Here is a 14,929-nt window from a genome sequence, read left to right on the forward strand (position 1 = left end):
TCRGGCATATGTTTCAGTGAATAGTGCTTGAGTTATGCAGGCAATTAACTGTTTGACAAGAGAGTGAAACAGCTCCCTGTTACTCAAGTGTGCCTGCCTTGCAGCTGCCTGGTCATGTGGAGCTTTTGATGTACCTGATATTCCAAAAAGCCAATGGTGAAAKTCGGTCAAGATGTGATTTGGGAAAAAAAAAGAGTATATTCTCATAATACGTAGAAAAAGAGCTGCAAAACTGTGACTCTCTTGATTATCTTGTCAATGATTTGCCTATCGTCTGATAGACAGGGAATTTGCAAAAGAGAAAATACAGGAGGGTGAGAAGCAAGATGTATCATTTGTGAAATATTCTTTATCATTGTTATTTGTCTAGTGCTAATGAATCATATGAGAAGAGTCAAGGAGAAACACAAAAACGCAGTAAACTTGAAGAATCATTTCAAAAAATTGATGTATAGCTATCATAAAAAATGTTTATTGCATGTTGGGGGATTATGTTTGGTTTTAAAATTTCCCACTGTGCTAATGCTCTTCAGAACTATTGACTTCATTTTCTCTTGATTCATTCTGTTCAAGATTCCTGCCAGAAGGAACAAGGCTATCAAACACTCTGATTTGTAAAGCATTTTCAGTCAGAATTGGAAAATTCAGTTATTTTCTAATCTACAGATATGTTAAGTATATTAGAATGACTCAACACAATGAAAGACAGGATCTTGCAATCTTTTTAAGTGAAAATTTCGATTGGTACTATAAAGCCAATCCTGACATGACTACCAAACGCAAGAAGTTCATAGTCTTTCCTGGAAGAGAAATCAGGGTGACAATTTTGTACTGGAAAAGCTAGGAGATAAAATTATTGACAAATGGTTACCCCAAAACAGATGAAAAAATAAAGTCCTTTTCCAATATAGGAGCATATTTCTCATGGACTAGGAACTTTGTGTTTTTTGAACTTGGATACATGCCACCAAAGTCCAGCTTAATATGGAAACTATGGAAAGAAACACACCAGTTGGTCCAAAAAAAAAAAAAAAAAAAAAAAAAAAAAAAAAAAACTCAAGCAGATGATCAAATTTTCAACCACCTGGCAAATCACATTTAAGTAGCCAAAGGGGGCAGATTGCTCATGATAATGAGCCTGTTGATCAGTGCCTCTCTGAAGAAATATCTTCTTGATTATGTCAAGGTTGATGCTCTCTCAAAGACATTCTCAGGTCTCCCACAATTTCTGTATCTCTGAAAGCATTTCTAATCATTAGCCCCAATAAGGCAGCATCCAACGTCAAAGTAAGGTGACTCTGAGATCATCTTCTTCTATACAAGGTTGGAATGTATACAGAAGGGGACTGATGCAGTATTTTGCCTTTTAGTSATATGAATAACCCCATGGAAAGAGGAAAATACATCAAGCTGCTATAAAGAAATTTACTGCAGACCCATGACTAACAGAAACAGGTCTTCTCCTTATTTCCTCACTTACAGTTATCTACTTTTCATTCCTCAGTGGTGAACAGAGGCCAYTAATCAGAATTTCAGTCTTGAGGAGTGCTTTAATTCATGACTTCCATAAAAGAGGAATTGTGTTATAAAATATCCTTCCTCCTTTCCTTCTTTGATACCATCCTCCCATTGTCTCAAGAAGGAATAGGTGTTTGGCTTACTGCTAAAGACTGTGTGTGTGTATGTGATATAACACATCTAATTCATACCAGTGAATTGTTCAAACCATTTTTTTTCCTCACTCTTCTCCCAATTTTTAGCAATTCTTCTAAGTTCTTCTAAAATTCATGTTTTAAGGAGGCTTCATGACCAGGTGTATTGTCCTTACTTTGGGCTTTAGCAGAACTGTAAGGAAGAAGTTGTCCTYGGTTAAAATATGTGAAGAGGAGCTGCTGACTTGCATGACAAGAAGTCACCTGCACAGGGACTTTGTCAGTTCTGGGAYCTTCTTTTACGCAAAAGATTTAGAAAACAGGGAACATATTAATTGCGTATGTGGTAAATGATACATATAGAGATGGTAGCAGTTTTGGTTTTAGAGCTGTAGGGGTACAGCATAAGGATTGAAAACCTACAGTGTGCCTGCAAGAGCAGAATAAAATAAGAAAATATGCTGAGAGGCAGGGGAATGGTAGTCCCCTTCACTTGTTTCATTTGTTCAAAATTTTCTGTTGTAAATTGTAGGCAATCTTAGACCGGARCACTGAATGTACTACTATAGAGTATATGAAAATGTAATTTCTCAAGGTAATGTTACCAAAGAAACCAACTTCCCTTTAAAGTTTGTTTAAAGCAAAAATCAAAGAAGTCTGAAAATATTGTTCAAGAAAGTGAGAATAAACTGCTGAAGGAAAGTAATACAGCCCTAAAAAAACTAGGATTAGAAAGGCTTTCCTATGTTCCAAGTTCAAATTTGCTGTCTACCTTTCTGAAGGCCATTCAGATGCATTTTCTGCTTTCAATACATTTTGACTAGAAATATAAATCAGTTGACAGAAATAACCCCAGGTGAGCCAAGGCTCAGATTTTATAGCAATATTGATAAAAGCAGTGGGCATTCCTGCCAGRACATTGGCATTTGGCCTGGAAGACAGTATTTTGAGAGATTTCTCAGATTCTTCATACATCTAAAGACATACTGTCATGCTGTAAGTAATAAATATGAAGAGAGGAGAGGAAGAAAGGGTTCTCCCTTTGGAAACTGCAAAATAGCATTTTTTGTTACAGCCTTCCAGGGCGTAACTTGCTGAATCCTGTGTAAGCATCAGAGCCAAGGCAAGTTTCAAGGAGTGATATAAGGGAAGATAAAGTAATGCCTTTATGGGGAATGCCTTTATGCCTCTCTGGGTAGTTCCTATCACACACAAGAAATTGTGGAGGGAAAAAAATAAAAAAGAAAAAGAAAGTGTAGTGACATCTGGAATTAGTGTAGCTGGCCAGGCAGAGGCTGAATCCTGCAGTCTGATGGGTGAAGTTAAGCCCTAATTTTAAAAATCTTAAAGTACTTAAAACAAAAAGCATGTACTTTGAATTGGAGGTTTTKGCTTGGTTCTTTCTAAACTTTCTCTTCCCTTTCCATAATTCTGTGCTGGAATAGACATAYTGACTAACCATATAAAAGAGACCAGGAAGCAACTCAGAAAATCTATTGCTCCCTCCTAGGTCAGTATCAAAAATGGTTCTTTGCGTAGCCCATTCTTAGAAAGCCCCAGTGATGATGACTCCTCAGGAGCTCTCAGAAGTTCCTCCCAGCTGTTAGCTATTGGAACAGAAGAAAAGCTTCCGAATGTCCACAAATCTCCTGTTGCAACATCAGGTCATTACTTCTTGTCAATAGAGGAAGGCCTACCACAGGTCATGTTTCCTAGAGTGTTGGTCATTTGCTGGACTTTTTGTTCAKCTGAGTCCCTTCAGCTGGTCAATATTTTATTCGGAGTGAGTTAAGTCTGTTCTTTTCTTCCACATAACAAGATTTTTTTGAGTCTTAAACCTCTCCTCCTAACTTGGAAATAAATCCCCATCTGTTTTCACTTCATAAAAACAAATAGATCATCTTACATGATTCTGAGATGATTCTTCCTAGCTTTCTTTGGCTTAACAAGATACCATGCTGGTATTTTTGACTTTTCTACCCTAAGATATTAGTTTCTATTCCTTTTCTGCATTTTGGGAGCTTAATAAAAATCCACTTGAAGTTAACATATTCCAATTGAAGTTAACATATTTTGGCTGCTACTGCAAGAAATAACATTAAACCTTCAATCAATAATGTCTATATTTTGCTATCTAATTAGAAGAATCAAAAATAGATAGCAATTCACATTTTAATCAAATAAACATTTGCTGAGCCAATGCTAACCAAAAGAAAACTTAATGCTTTTCCTTAGGATTATCTAGGAAATACATCTGGATATTAAAGCAGCACAGTTTCAGTATAAAAATTTAAAAAAATCAAATATTAGACATAATTGAATAATAAATCAGATTTATATGAAGAGAGAAAGAGCAAGAGTATGAAAGAGCCTTGTCTCAATTGTCTAATATAAACATTTACATTTTGTGTAAGGATTAATGTATTAGGCTAATTTAGCATAAAGGAAAAATGGCTGTTTATGACCTAGTATTAAACAACACTAAATGGCTTAATCTAGTTTTCTCTGAGGGCACAGCTGTATTTAGTAAGGGTTTTAAGAGGTATGTACAGTCATTTTTTATTTAATTTCATTAGCACATGAACTGTAACAAATGTTATGATTCTACACACATACATATATATAGCCTAACCTTCAAACTAGCAATTGCCCTCTACTCTTTTTTACAGGAAGGCTAAGTACTCTGTGGCAACAGAAAATATGGTGAGATGATATGGTGAGATAATCTTCCCAATATTATGCTTGAATACAGGAACTGGATTCCTAATGACAAAGAGATGATATGTGAACACCAATTAACATATGAATTAGCAAACTCATTCTGAGAGATTGTAGGGCAGGCTTCAGGGTGTCTTCTGTCTATATCTTATTACTTCTCTGGGAGACAGCACTCAGGAAACAAAGGGCCAATATAATTTATGTTATGTTTGACAGAAAATTTAAAAACACATGCAATATTGCAGGTATCTCTTCTTGTGTAAAAGAGAATTGTTGAGGTGTAACAGGTTGTAATTTTAAGACGAATAAGCAAATTTTGTCAGCAGGGTGGAACATGCAGTTTACCTTTGAGTTTTGGCTACACAATCCTTACATTTTATGCTGCATTTGTTGAATACAAAGTCTTGCTATGAGTCATACAATTAGTCTAGAAGAATCAACTTGGAATTCACATGGGTTTTTAGCTAAATGAAACAAAATGCAGCTTATTTATTACATTATTCTGCTGAATTGTTATATATGAAGTAGTGATAAAGGGTAAAAGCGGCATACCAGAGAAAACATCACTTAACATAACAAAAATGTGCAGGAAAAAACAAATTGAGCAGGAATTTTTGCAAGAATACAGATAATATTATTTTCCAAAAGAAGCAGATTTGGGAAATACACACAGCTGAGCACTTGATGTTGTATTTTAATTCTAGCAAAGCATCGGGGACGTCAGTATCAACAGGGTTCCACAGAAAAGAAGGCTGCTCTGGTGCTATTGCAGCGCTGCTTAGTTCCAGGGCTTTCCCAAATGAGCTATCCCGAATCTCCTTTTTTTAATCTAATACTAGTTTACCAAGAAGAGACTATATCTGTGTACTGCTTAAAGTGATTCCTAGATTATATGTGATTTCAGGACTGCAGAAAGCAGAGAAAGAGTTTTAGATAAAACAGCCACAAAACATAAGGAAAAAAGAAAGATCTGGATGGACAGCTTATTTGTTCTGTAAAATTTAAAACAGACCCAATAAAATATAGCACAAATAAACCCTTGTCCTTTACAAATTAGTGTTAAAGAGTTACACATAACATTTGAACATTCAGAAGAAGAAAAGTAATAGTGATTTAGGCACAACTGCTAAGGAAAGAACARTTTACTATCTTTCATTAGACCGGTTAATAATACCAGCTAATAGAGCAGCTAAAAATAGATAGATGGGAATAAGTATGTAGCATATTCTAGCATATTCTATATTCTGWTTTCTGTATAATTCTATGTATTATATAGCATATTTCAATAAGTTGGATGTAGTGACTTGTACCTCTTGGCCATACACGKGGTACTGAGTTGGGGCTCAACAGAGCCCACTGGAGTGGACAGATAAACCTGAGCTGAAGAGCCAAATATCTCAAGTTGGAGGTGTAACAAGGTGCCTCGCCCAGTCACTGCCCCAGACAGGAGCTCGTGACGCTCAGGAACCCAAGGGTGGCACTTGCAGGCTTGCTGCAACAGCAAATAAAGACAAAGCAACTGCTTCACTTTTTAAGTGTTATGTACTCCCGTTTCTTTCAAATCACTAAGTACAGATTATCTCTACATTTCACCTCACAGTTTAAAATCATATTTTAAGCATGGTATTTRTTTTGGCGCTCGTTCTCCTTTTTATTTACTTTTTATGAAGTATTACCTGTTCTGCATAGAACAAAAAGGTCATGAAAGTAATCCTCTGTGTTCCCTCAAACGACCAATACAATCTGCATTTAGTTAAGGTTTACTTATAGTTGTATAGCAAGATATAGTATTTTCTTTCTTTCCTTCTTTTTCTTTCTTTCTTTCTCTCTCACTTTCCTGAAAATAAATTTAGTGTCCTTTACTGGAAAGCAAATGATTTGTATGTAAAAACAGAAAGGGAACCTCTTTATTGGGGCCCCTGAGAATGTTGCTTAAGATTAGCTCAATGATCCAGATAATGGTCCACTACCATGCACAGTATTTTTAATTGAGAAATTTATTACAATTCCTAAATTACATTTTCAGGCAGAAAATATAGTCCCCTGGATTTCTGCCTAGAATACTGTTCATTTATGAAAATGCTTTCTGCTAGATTATAGAAGAATTTCTTTTTTAGTATTTTGAATTAAAAATTCTGATAAAGGGGCGACTAGGTACTTTTTTTTGAAAATTTTGTACAACAGAATTTGTTTGAGACTCATCAAGAAGTTGAGGTTCATAAGAAATGCAACTGAATTCAGAACATGGCGCCTTTTGTATACTATATGTATGCCCCGTGCATGATGTGATGTAAAACGTCACTTAGCTGACGTGACCACTGTGTGGTGCCTACACTATTTTCAGAAATGTACTACATCCTTTCCAGAAAGACTTGGKTTAAATTGAAAAAGTTCAACGTCTGAAGGAGCCACTGGACTGTTCTCAATGTCATAGGCTTATTTCACTCATTTACCTTATTTACTTTTATGAGGCTGGCAACATAAGCATAATTAATGACTGCCTTAAGTGCATCTCCTTGAAGGGCATTCCGTCTCGACCTGTAAACACCGTGGGACTGACAATTCATCACTTTCCTGGTATCTTTGCTCCAGCAGCTAATCACCTTCCCTTTTAAAAATCTGTGTGCCTAACGTGGATACGTTTGGGTTCATGCTCTGAATACTTATTATTATGCTCTTCTCTGCTAGATCTAATCAGCMCAAGTTACTCTACATTTTAGCAAGATCAACTTTAATTTTTTAATTGTTTTTACTGTTGAATTAAATAGGCCAACTTGCTTCAGACTTCACTGGAGGTGTTTTTTCAAGGCTCTTGGGCTTCATGACACCTGGGCTTGTATAGGTTTTAAAAACAATTTTGCTCATTTACTTAAAACATAAAAGCAGCCGGAGTAGATCAGACTAATAAGGCTCGTAACAGTAGTGTCCTGGAAAGGAGGCTTAGGGACACAGTATAAGGAGAAGACACATACTTAGGGATATTGTCTTCAATTTGCATTCCTGGAGAAGTGAAAGTAATTATATATATCCTCTGTTTGATTCAGCTATTGTTCAGGAGAGGATTTTTATGCTGCAGTTTTTGTAAGTCTCTGGTGAGGGATCTCTCCTAAAGCATTTCAGGTGGGTATATGATACCTGAGACTGCCCTACACAGCACTGCCACGCCAGAGAGCCAGATCTGGAAGGACAGGATTCCCAGAGGAACCTCCTCTCGGTAGGCTCTCCTCTGAACCATCCCCTGGCTTCAAAAATGTGGCTACTGGAACAGCCCGTGGTGTCCCTTCCACCCAACACGGACACAAAATCACCTGGCACTGGCACCTCTTCAGGGGAAGGTTTTATGGGCAGAGCTGCTTCGGCTTGGGAAGCATTTCAAGTGCAGTCATTGTCTCTTACAATAGATAAGGAAGATGAAAACTGTGATTAGCATGGAATAAAAGGCAAATTTGCACATGGTTAGAAATACTTACACGGACTCCTAATGATATTGCTGTCTTCCAACAATATGGCTATTAGAGAGCTGTTCAAAAACCTTCATACCATATTCCAACGTGATTATTTGTACAAGGGTGCACTACAAGGCATAAATGAGCTTTTTACATGTGAATGAAGACTTAGAGATGGCTAGATTGTCCAGTTCCAGCATGGCTAAAGTAATTTATATTTAGATTATAATTATTAATTTATAATTATTTTGCTTGTAGAGTCTTACTGTGTTTCTCAGAACTGTGTGATATATTTCCCATGCTCTGCATGGCATCTGCATGCAGCACACTCCTAAATGGTAATTGCTGATATAATTCTCACGCACAGATTGTACACATACTACCAGCACGGATGGGGTTGTTTTACTTGTTTACTTGTTTGGCACCAGCCTGGTGCCACTCGCCTTATCCCCTGGCTCTGCTGCAGGAATTGGCCCCACACACTGCCCTCRATCTACACAGACTTCCATGGCTGGTCGTGAGGCTTGCGGTGGAGAAAGCAGCTAGACGGAGAGCACAGACCTCATTCCTGTGTAACAGCACAAGGCAGAGGAATATTTTTCCCACCTACATGCATAAATAATTCTTCTGTTGTAATCAGATTGCTATACATGTCTCATATATTTTTTTAAGTCTGGAAAATTAAAATTCATCAAAAGTTACTAGYAACATTTTCCACCTGTTTTACTGAAATTAATGAGATTGTTCTGATGACTGCTCGTAAAATCAGATGCAAACCAACAGAGATTAAATGCTACCGCAACATACTTTTTAAAGTACTGTTGCCAAAAAGAAAAAATAAAAACTTTACATACAGAAAAAAATATATAATACAGGCCTATAAAAGCTATATACACATGGCTCTATATGTACACATATACATGTTCTAATGTACAAACAACCTGGAAGAGGGTTGAGGAATCAGAGAAAGAAGAACTGAATTCACAGAGAAGGAAGCCTTTGGTTCAACTAACATAGCAAGGGATATGTACAAACAGCCCATAAAAAATCTTTTTCTTGGGCTCCTTTTCAGAAGACTTATAAAAGGTTGAAAATTTAACTGAAGTAGAAGAGGTAAAAAGGCAATGGAACATAAAAATAAATTGAGTCAAAGATCTCACACCATACCCCACTTTACCCCCTTTTATGCATATCAGCAGTAATCTGTCAAAGAAAACTTTTCCTTTGCAGATTTGTAAAATAGCAGATGATCTTTCCTTCTAACTGTACAGATAAAGCAGATGCCTCATGTGGATCTCGCCTGCTACAGAGAAAGATAGGAATCAAATGTCTTTCCCAGCAGCAAACATTAAATTTCCTAAAGTAAATTTTAAAAAAATGTGTTGCAGCGTATTAGTTTTCGTGTCACTATGTGTCTGCAAAGCGGAGCTCACGCGTGCAGGGACTTGGGCACCCAAGGCAGCCGTTGACTTCGAGGCGCAGCTCTGTGTAGGTCTTATCCAAGCGGAGGCAGGACCCTCCCCTTGAAGGTGACCCCCTCAGAGGGCTCATGTTTCCTGGAGTCAGTGGGTAACTATCTCATCTTCCATAGCCCCCTTTTTTTCCCCATATGACTCAAAAGATGGAGAAATACTTTCTTTCCGAGGCTGACAGTCAAGGCAAATGACTAGAACTAATATATATTTTTTTAAAGCTACCCTTATAAAAACAAATAGAAATACTTTCTCTATCAGGCTATGCAATTATTTACCCGTATAATGAATCTGATCACAGCATATTCAGGACAAAAAATTGAATTTTTAGGTGAAGTGCAGCCAAGAACATCAAGTGAAAGCGGGTCACTTCCTGCATCATCTGCACTGCTTGGCTGCCACAAGGCACAAATCAAAATACACATGGAGCTCGGAAGAGTCATTTTTTAAAAGAAGTTAAATTTCTGAGATTAATTCSTTCACACAACCTTGCCCAAACTGTTGGCACTTGGTCAGAAACATCCATATCCTCACGATCCAGGGCAGTATTCCCAAGAGCCYCGAGGTGACTTTACTGACACCAATATATTTTCCTTTCCACTTTGTCCTTGGCCACTCTAAGATGCTATTGGTTTACATAACACAACATATAAAAATGGGAAAATCAGCCTAACTTACCACCTCTCAGGCTGCAGGTAATCTGAAGTCTACCTTTTCAACACAGCAACATGCCTCTGCCACTTGATGAATATCCCAGGCAGATGCTTCAACATCGGTGCAGGAAGCCCATGGTTTTGCATTGAGGACTATTTGTGCCTCTGCCATTCCACAAGAAATTCACTTTTTCTACCCAATGACCAGTAACCAGCATCCCTTATCCTATAAAGAAATGTGTGCAAACAAAAGAATTTACAATCTCACAAGACAGAGTGCAAAACAAGGCTGTAATATATGCAAACTGCATCCCTGGGTGCATATTTTTAGGTGCATACTGATTGACTTGTCTCAGTGTTTAAAATTAAGTTGCCTTTAGGCAGGTAGGTCTCTCTCAAGAACTCCTGGTGATGATATTATTAACCTTTGGTATTGAAATCCTGTTAGTAGCACCTGATTTATCCTGGCACACAGCATTGCCATCTCATTCCTAGCCCTGGTCTGTGAAAATTTATAACTCTGGGGTTTCATTTGTTTGTTTTCAGACGAAGGCACCAATAAAAGCAAACTGCACATCAAACTGAGCCAGATGCAGTCTGCACATGAGCAATGCATTACAATTTTGCCTCTCTCTTTAAAAGGTATGCTGTTCAGAGTATGCTTTTGCACAATACAAATTTCTCTTTTAGTTCACTCTGGATTAAAATACCAAAAATTAAGCATATGCATGGTTACAGAATCCCAGAATGGTTAAGGTTGGGAGGGACCTTTAGAGATCGCCTAGTCCAACCCCCTGCTCCAGCAGGGACACSCAGAGCACAGGGCACAGGGCGGCATCCAGGTGGGTTTGAAGACCTCCAGAGAAGGAGACTCCACAGCCTCCCTGGGCAGCCTGTTCCAGGGCTCTGGCACCCTCACAGGAAAGAGGTTTTTCCTCATATGCAGATAGAGCTTCCTGCGTTTCAACTTGTACCCATTGCCCCTTGTCCTGTCCCTTGCTGCCATCAAKAACAGGTTGGCCTCTTCCTACCTACATTCTCCCCTCAGGTACTTAGACATACTGATCAGATTTCCTCTCAGTCTTCTCTAAAGAAGGCCCACCTCACTTAGTCTTTCCTCATATGACAGATGCTCCACTCCCTTAATCATCTTTATTGCTCTCTGCTGGACCCTCTCCAGAAGCTCCACATCCCTCTTGTCCTGAGGGGCCCAGAACTGCACACAGTACTCCTGGTATTCTCCTCTCCATGGCTCTCCCTCCTTCATTCTGCCCTCCCTGTAAAATGCTCACAGAAGGTCCTTTTTATGCAAAGGGGGATGGCGGGTGCCATTAGGCTGCATTGGGACATGACTCGTACGAGTCCAAGGACTTGACTCTTAATACCCAACCCCATCGTGGGTATCCAGGCTCCTCTCAGGTCCCCAGGAGAGGAGACGCTGCATCTCGCACGGGGGCTCAGATGTAGGGATCCATATGCAGGATTTCTTTGACTCATTTGCATCACTGCAATCTTTTGCAACCACTTCTGAGCAGGAGTTTCAGCCATAAACCACATCAGTGCTAAGACAGGAAGCCACAAGCCTCTTCCAGAGTGTGGTGTGGTTCACTCGTGGTTGGTATGGCAGGAACACATGTTTAACTTTTTACAGTTTCCAAAGGTAGTAAACTTTATCCTCGCTGGCAGCAAAAGTAATTGCTGTGTGCAGAGCAGAAGTGATTGTTTGAAAAGTTAACTCTCTTTTCTTACTTCATTTTTGGCACTGTAAGAGTAAATTTTGATCTGTTTCAGGTGAATTCTTTCTCAAAGAACAATTCTTTCTCTCAAGGAACAATGGTAAAGGAAACATGAAGGAAACTGGATCTTCATGGAATTGCATCTGTTTGGAAATATGTATTTAGCTTTCTCATATCAATATTTGGTTTGTAGAGAACTTTTCCTTTTCTTATAGCGAAGTTTCCCTGAATCTTGGCATTTACAAAAAAAAAAAAAAAAAAGACAATTTTAGACCTATTTATTTAAACCAGACACCTATCAATAATAATAATAAAAATGGAAAAAAATACACCAGCATAAACTTTGGCAGCAAGCAGGCCATGAGTGCACGTATACACTATGCCATGGGCCAAATTCTGGAATAATGAATAGTGGCGACTTGCCACTTACATCCCCTCTGGCAAACATATATATATTTTTATATATATATATATATATATGCACATACATATATATAAGTGAAAGGGACACTGAACAGCCTGGTTCCCCAGGACTCTCTTGTGAGAGCTGATCCGATTTCAGCCACCTTCTCCCACCACCAGCCCCTCTGCAAACTTACTACCCTTGCACTGCTGCATATTCAGCTGCACGGCTCTCTCTGCTCCACTTGGGCATTCATTTTCAAAAAGTACTCCTGTGCCCTAAAATGAGAACTTCTGGCACCTTACCATCACTCAAACAGATAAGGAAAATCAGGTTGGCTAAGTGCAACTTGCTGGCAGGTGAGAAAAGGCTGCAGGAAAAGCACAGATTTTTATTATGCTAATTTCTGCAAGGCAGGCAAAGACACCCTCATTTATTCCATGTTACTCTGTTGACTTCTGTTTGTCTTGCATSCCACCATGCTCTCCTGTTATGCACCCTTCATTATAACGCCACTGGTTTTAAATGTGGAGAAGCATGTGAAAATGCAGGGAATGTTTGCATATTTATGCTATATAATATTTTGGCATTGTGATAAATTATTAAAATAAGCAYAATTTTAAAACATAGATGAGTTTTATTATGCACATATACAATTAGAAAAATGATGATGCTGTCGTAGATCTTTGTTCTGAAGAAAAAATAAAGCATCATTGTAAGACCAATGCTGAGTCTATTTATTTTTGTATTCTTAAGTGCAAACCTAAACTATGTGGTTCACTGGTGAAAACAAGATTRGTATCTGCAATCATATCTGCAATTAGTAGTCTCTGCTAGTCCCATTGGCTCTTYTTTTTTTTTTTTTTTTTTAAGGGTGAGGCAGTAAAAGGATGCTTTGATGTTAAGAGAAACAGGATAGAATACCTTTAGAACAGAAGAGGACAAGTTTTTCCTAAAATGATATCCCATAGAATACAGAATTATGGGACGACAGGCTACGGATGGTAAGTGAGACCTAGTATCTTTTCAAATGTATTTGAATGTTGCACACACACATACTTCTCACTGTGTGGTAATATTAATGCAAAATACTTGGTGTATTATATTTCTAAAATATCACAAAACAGCGTGCTGAATCCAAGGACAGTAAAGATCTCGGTGACGCATGTGTWGCGGTGCAGAGAGCTTCCCAAGGAGCGCGATTCAGGTCTCCCTGTATGATCACTCTTGTCTCATGTGTTAATGCACCACTCACCCTTCCCTGCAGACTTGAAACCTTCACCCGCCACGTGGCTGTTCTGCAACAGCGTCAGCACACTGGGTATCTCTRTTACCAAATAACAGCACTGAACATGCCCCAAACTGAAATGAATTTCAAGTCAATATAATCCATAATTCCTGACATATCGGGCGGCAGGCTCCAGTGCAGCTCTCCCAGGCGCTTCCTCCTTGCTCTGTTCATTATGCTGCAGCTTACTGCCAACCGGATACACTCACTCATTGATCCAGCCCAGAAAAGTCCAAGTTCAATAGGACAGACAGCACCTTGGCACAGGGTGCCTTCTGTTTCATAACTGTCAGCAATGTGCTGGAAATGCTGTCACAGGACACAGAGACACTCCTCGCTTACCCTTAATAATTTTATTAAGCAATAGTGCAAGCGGTCTCGGTAGGCTGAGTAGATGACATATTTACATGAACAGTGAATATTATCCACCTCATCTAAATTAATACTGAATGAAATAGGGAGCTTAACTAGGCTGAGGTTGGTTCTCGGCAGATAGATCATTTTCCAATCACACATTCGCTTGCACCTCATMATGAGTTGGGGGAGAAACCAAGGGAGCTGGGAGATCAGGCCTAAAAATAGTTCTAGCTCCCTTGCAAGCAAGAGCAGCTCACAGAAAGCAGACTGCAGCACGAGCATTGAAGAAACAGCACCTACTAACTAGCTTGTTAGTCTTCGAAGAATGATATTCCTTGGCCAACTTTTCTTGGGAAAATCTAAGAAAGCGTGATGAAGTAGGAAAATAATCTTCTTTGCATGAAGATTAAGTGGGAACAAGARCCTACCTGACAGACAGCTTTTGCATGCAGCTCATGCCTGCTCAGCTGCAAGAGTCATTGGGAAATGGCATGTAGAATAATTCTCAGCTGGAGGATATCTATCTGAAATAGTCGATGTCAACTTCAGAGCCCTGAAGGGAGTGACAGTCAATACCAACTTGTTCCTAGATATTTTTGCAACCACCTATTAAATTAGATGCTGCGAGGCATTATTGTGTTAGGACTAGAACTTATTGTTTCAGGAGAAATAAAATGGCAGTTAATTTTTAACAAATATACACATATCAGGCACCATGTCTGGAATCCTAGTGATGTACAAAGCCTGTGTCCTGTCTGCACCTCCCAATTAACCTGAGTTTTTGACAGTGTTATACTAGAAGTAACACAAACTGAAGTTATTCAGCTAAGCAATTTCTACAGAGTATTTGCCATTTGCCATCTGTTGGTGATGACTCAAGCACTACGACGCRGAGATGGAGCTAAGTCCCATGTTTTTTCCCTTTTTTTTTTTCTTCCTGAACTCTTCTGAACTTTGGAGATGCTTAGTATTTTGCTTTGATATGTTTTGGGGGAGTGTATTTTTATAGCAAGTGTCTCCTAGTTTGTCATCATTTAGAGTTAATGAATTTTCAAGTGACTGAAAGTAACTTAAAAATGAATGATGCCATGAGTTTCAGCTGTAGGGACAAGTAGTCTTCTTGGAAAAGACTCCGGTGCCTTTGCAATGCACTCTCAAATGCTCTCTGCTGCATAGTGGGACATAAATCACTCAACTTGCTTCT

This window comes from Nothoprocta perdicaria, unplaced genomic scaffold, assembly GCF_003342845.1.
Source record: "Nothoprocta perdicaria isolate Ctin4 unplaced genomic scaffold, notPer1 scaffold_13, whole genome shotgun sequence".
Taxonomy (NCBI): Eukaryota; Metazoa; Chordata; class Aves; order Tinamiformes; family Tinamidae; genus Nothoprocta; species Nothoprocta perdicaria.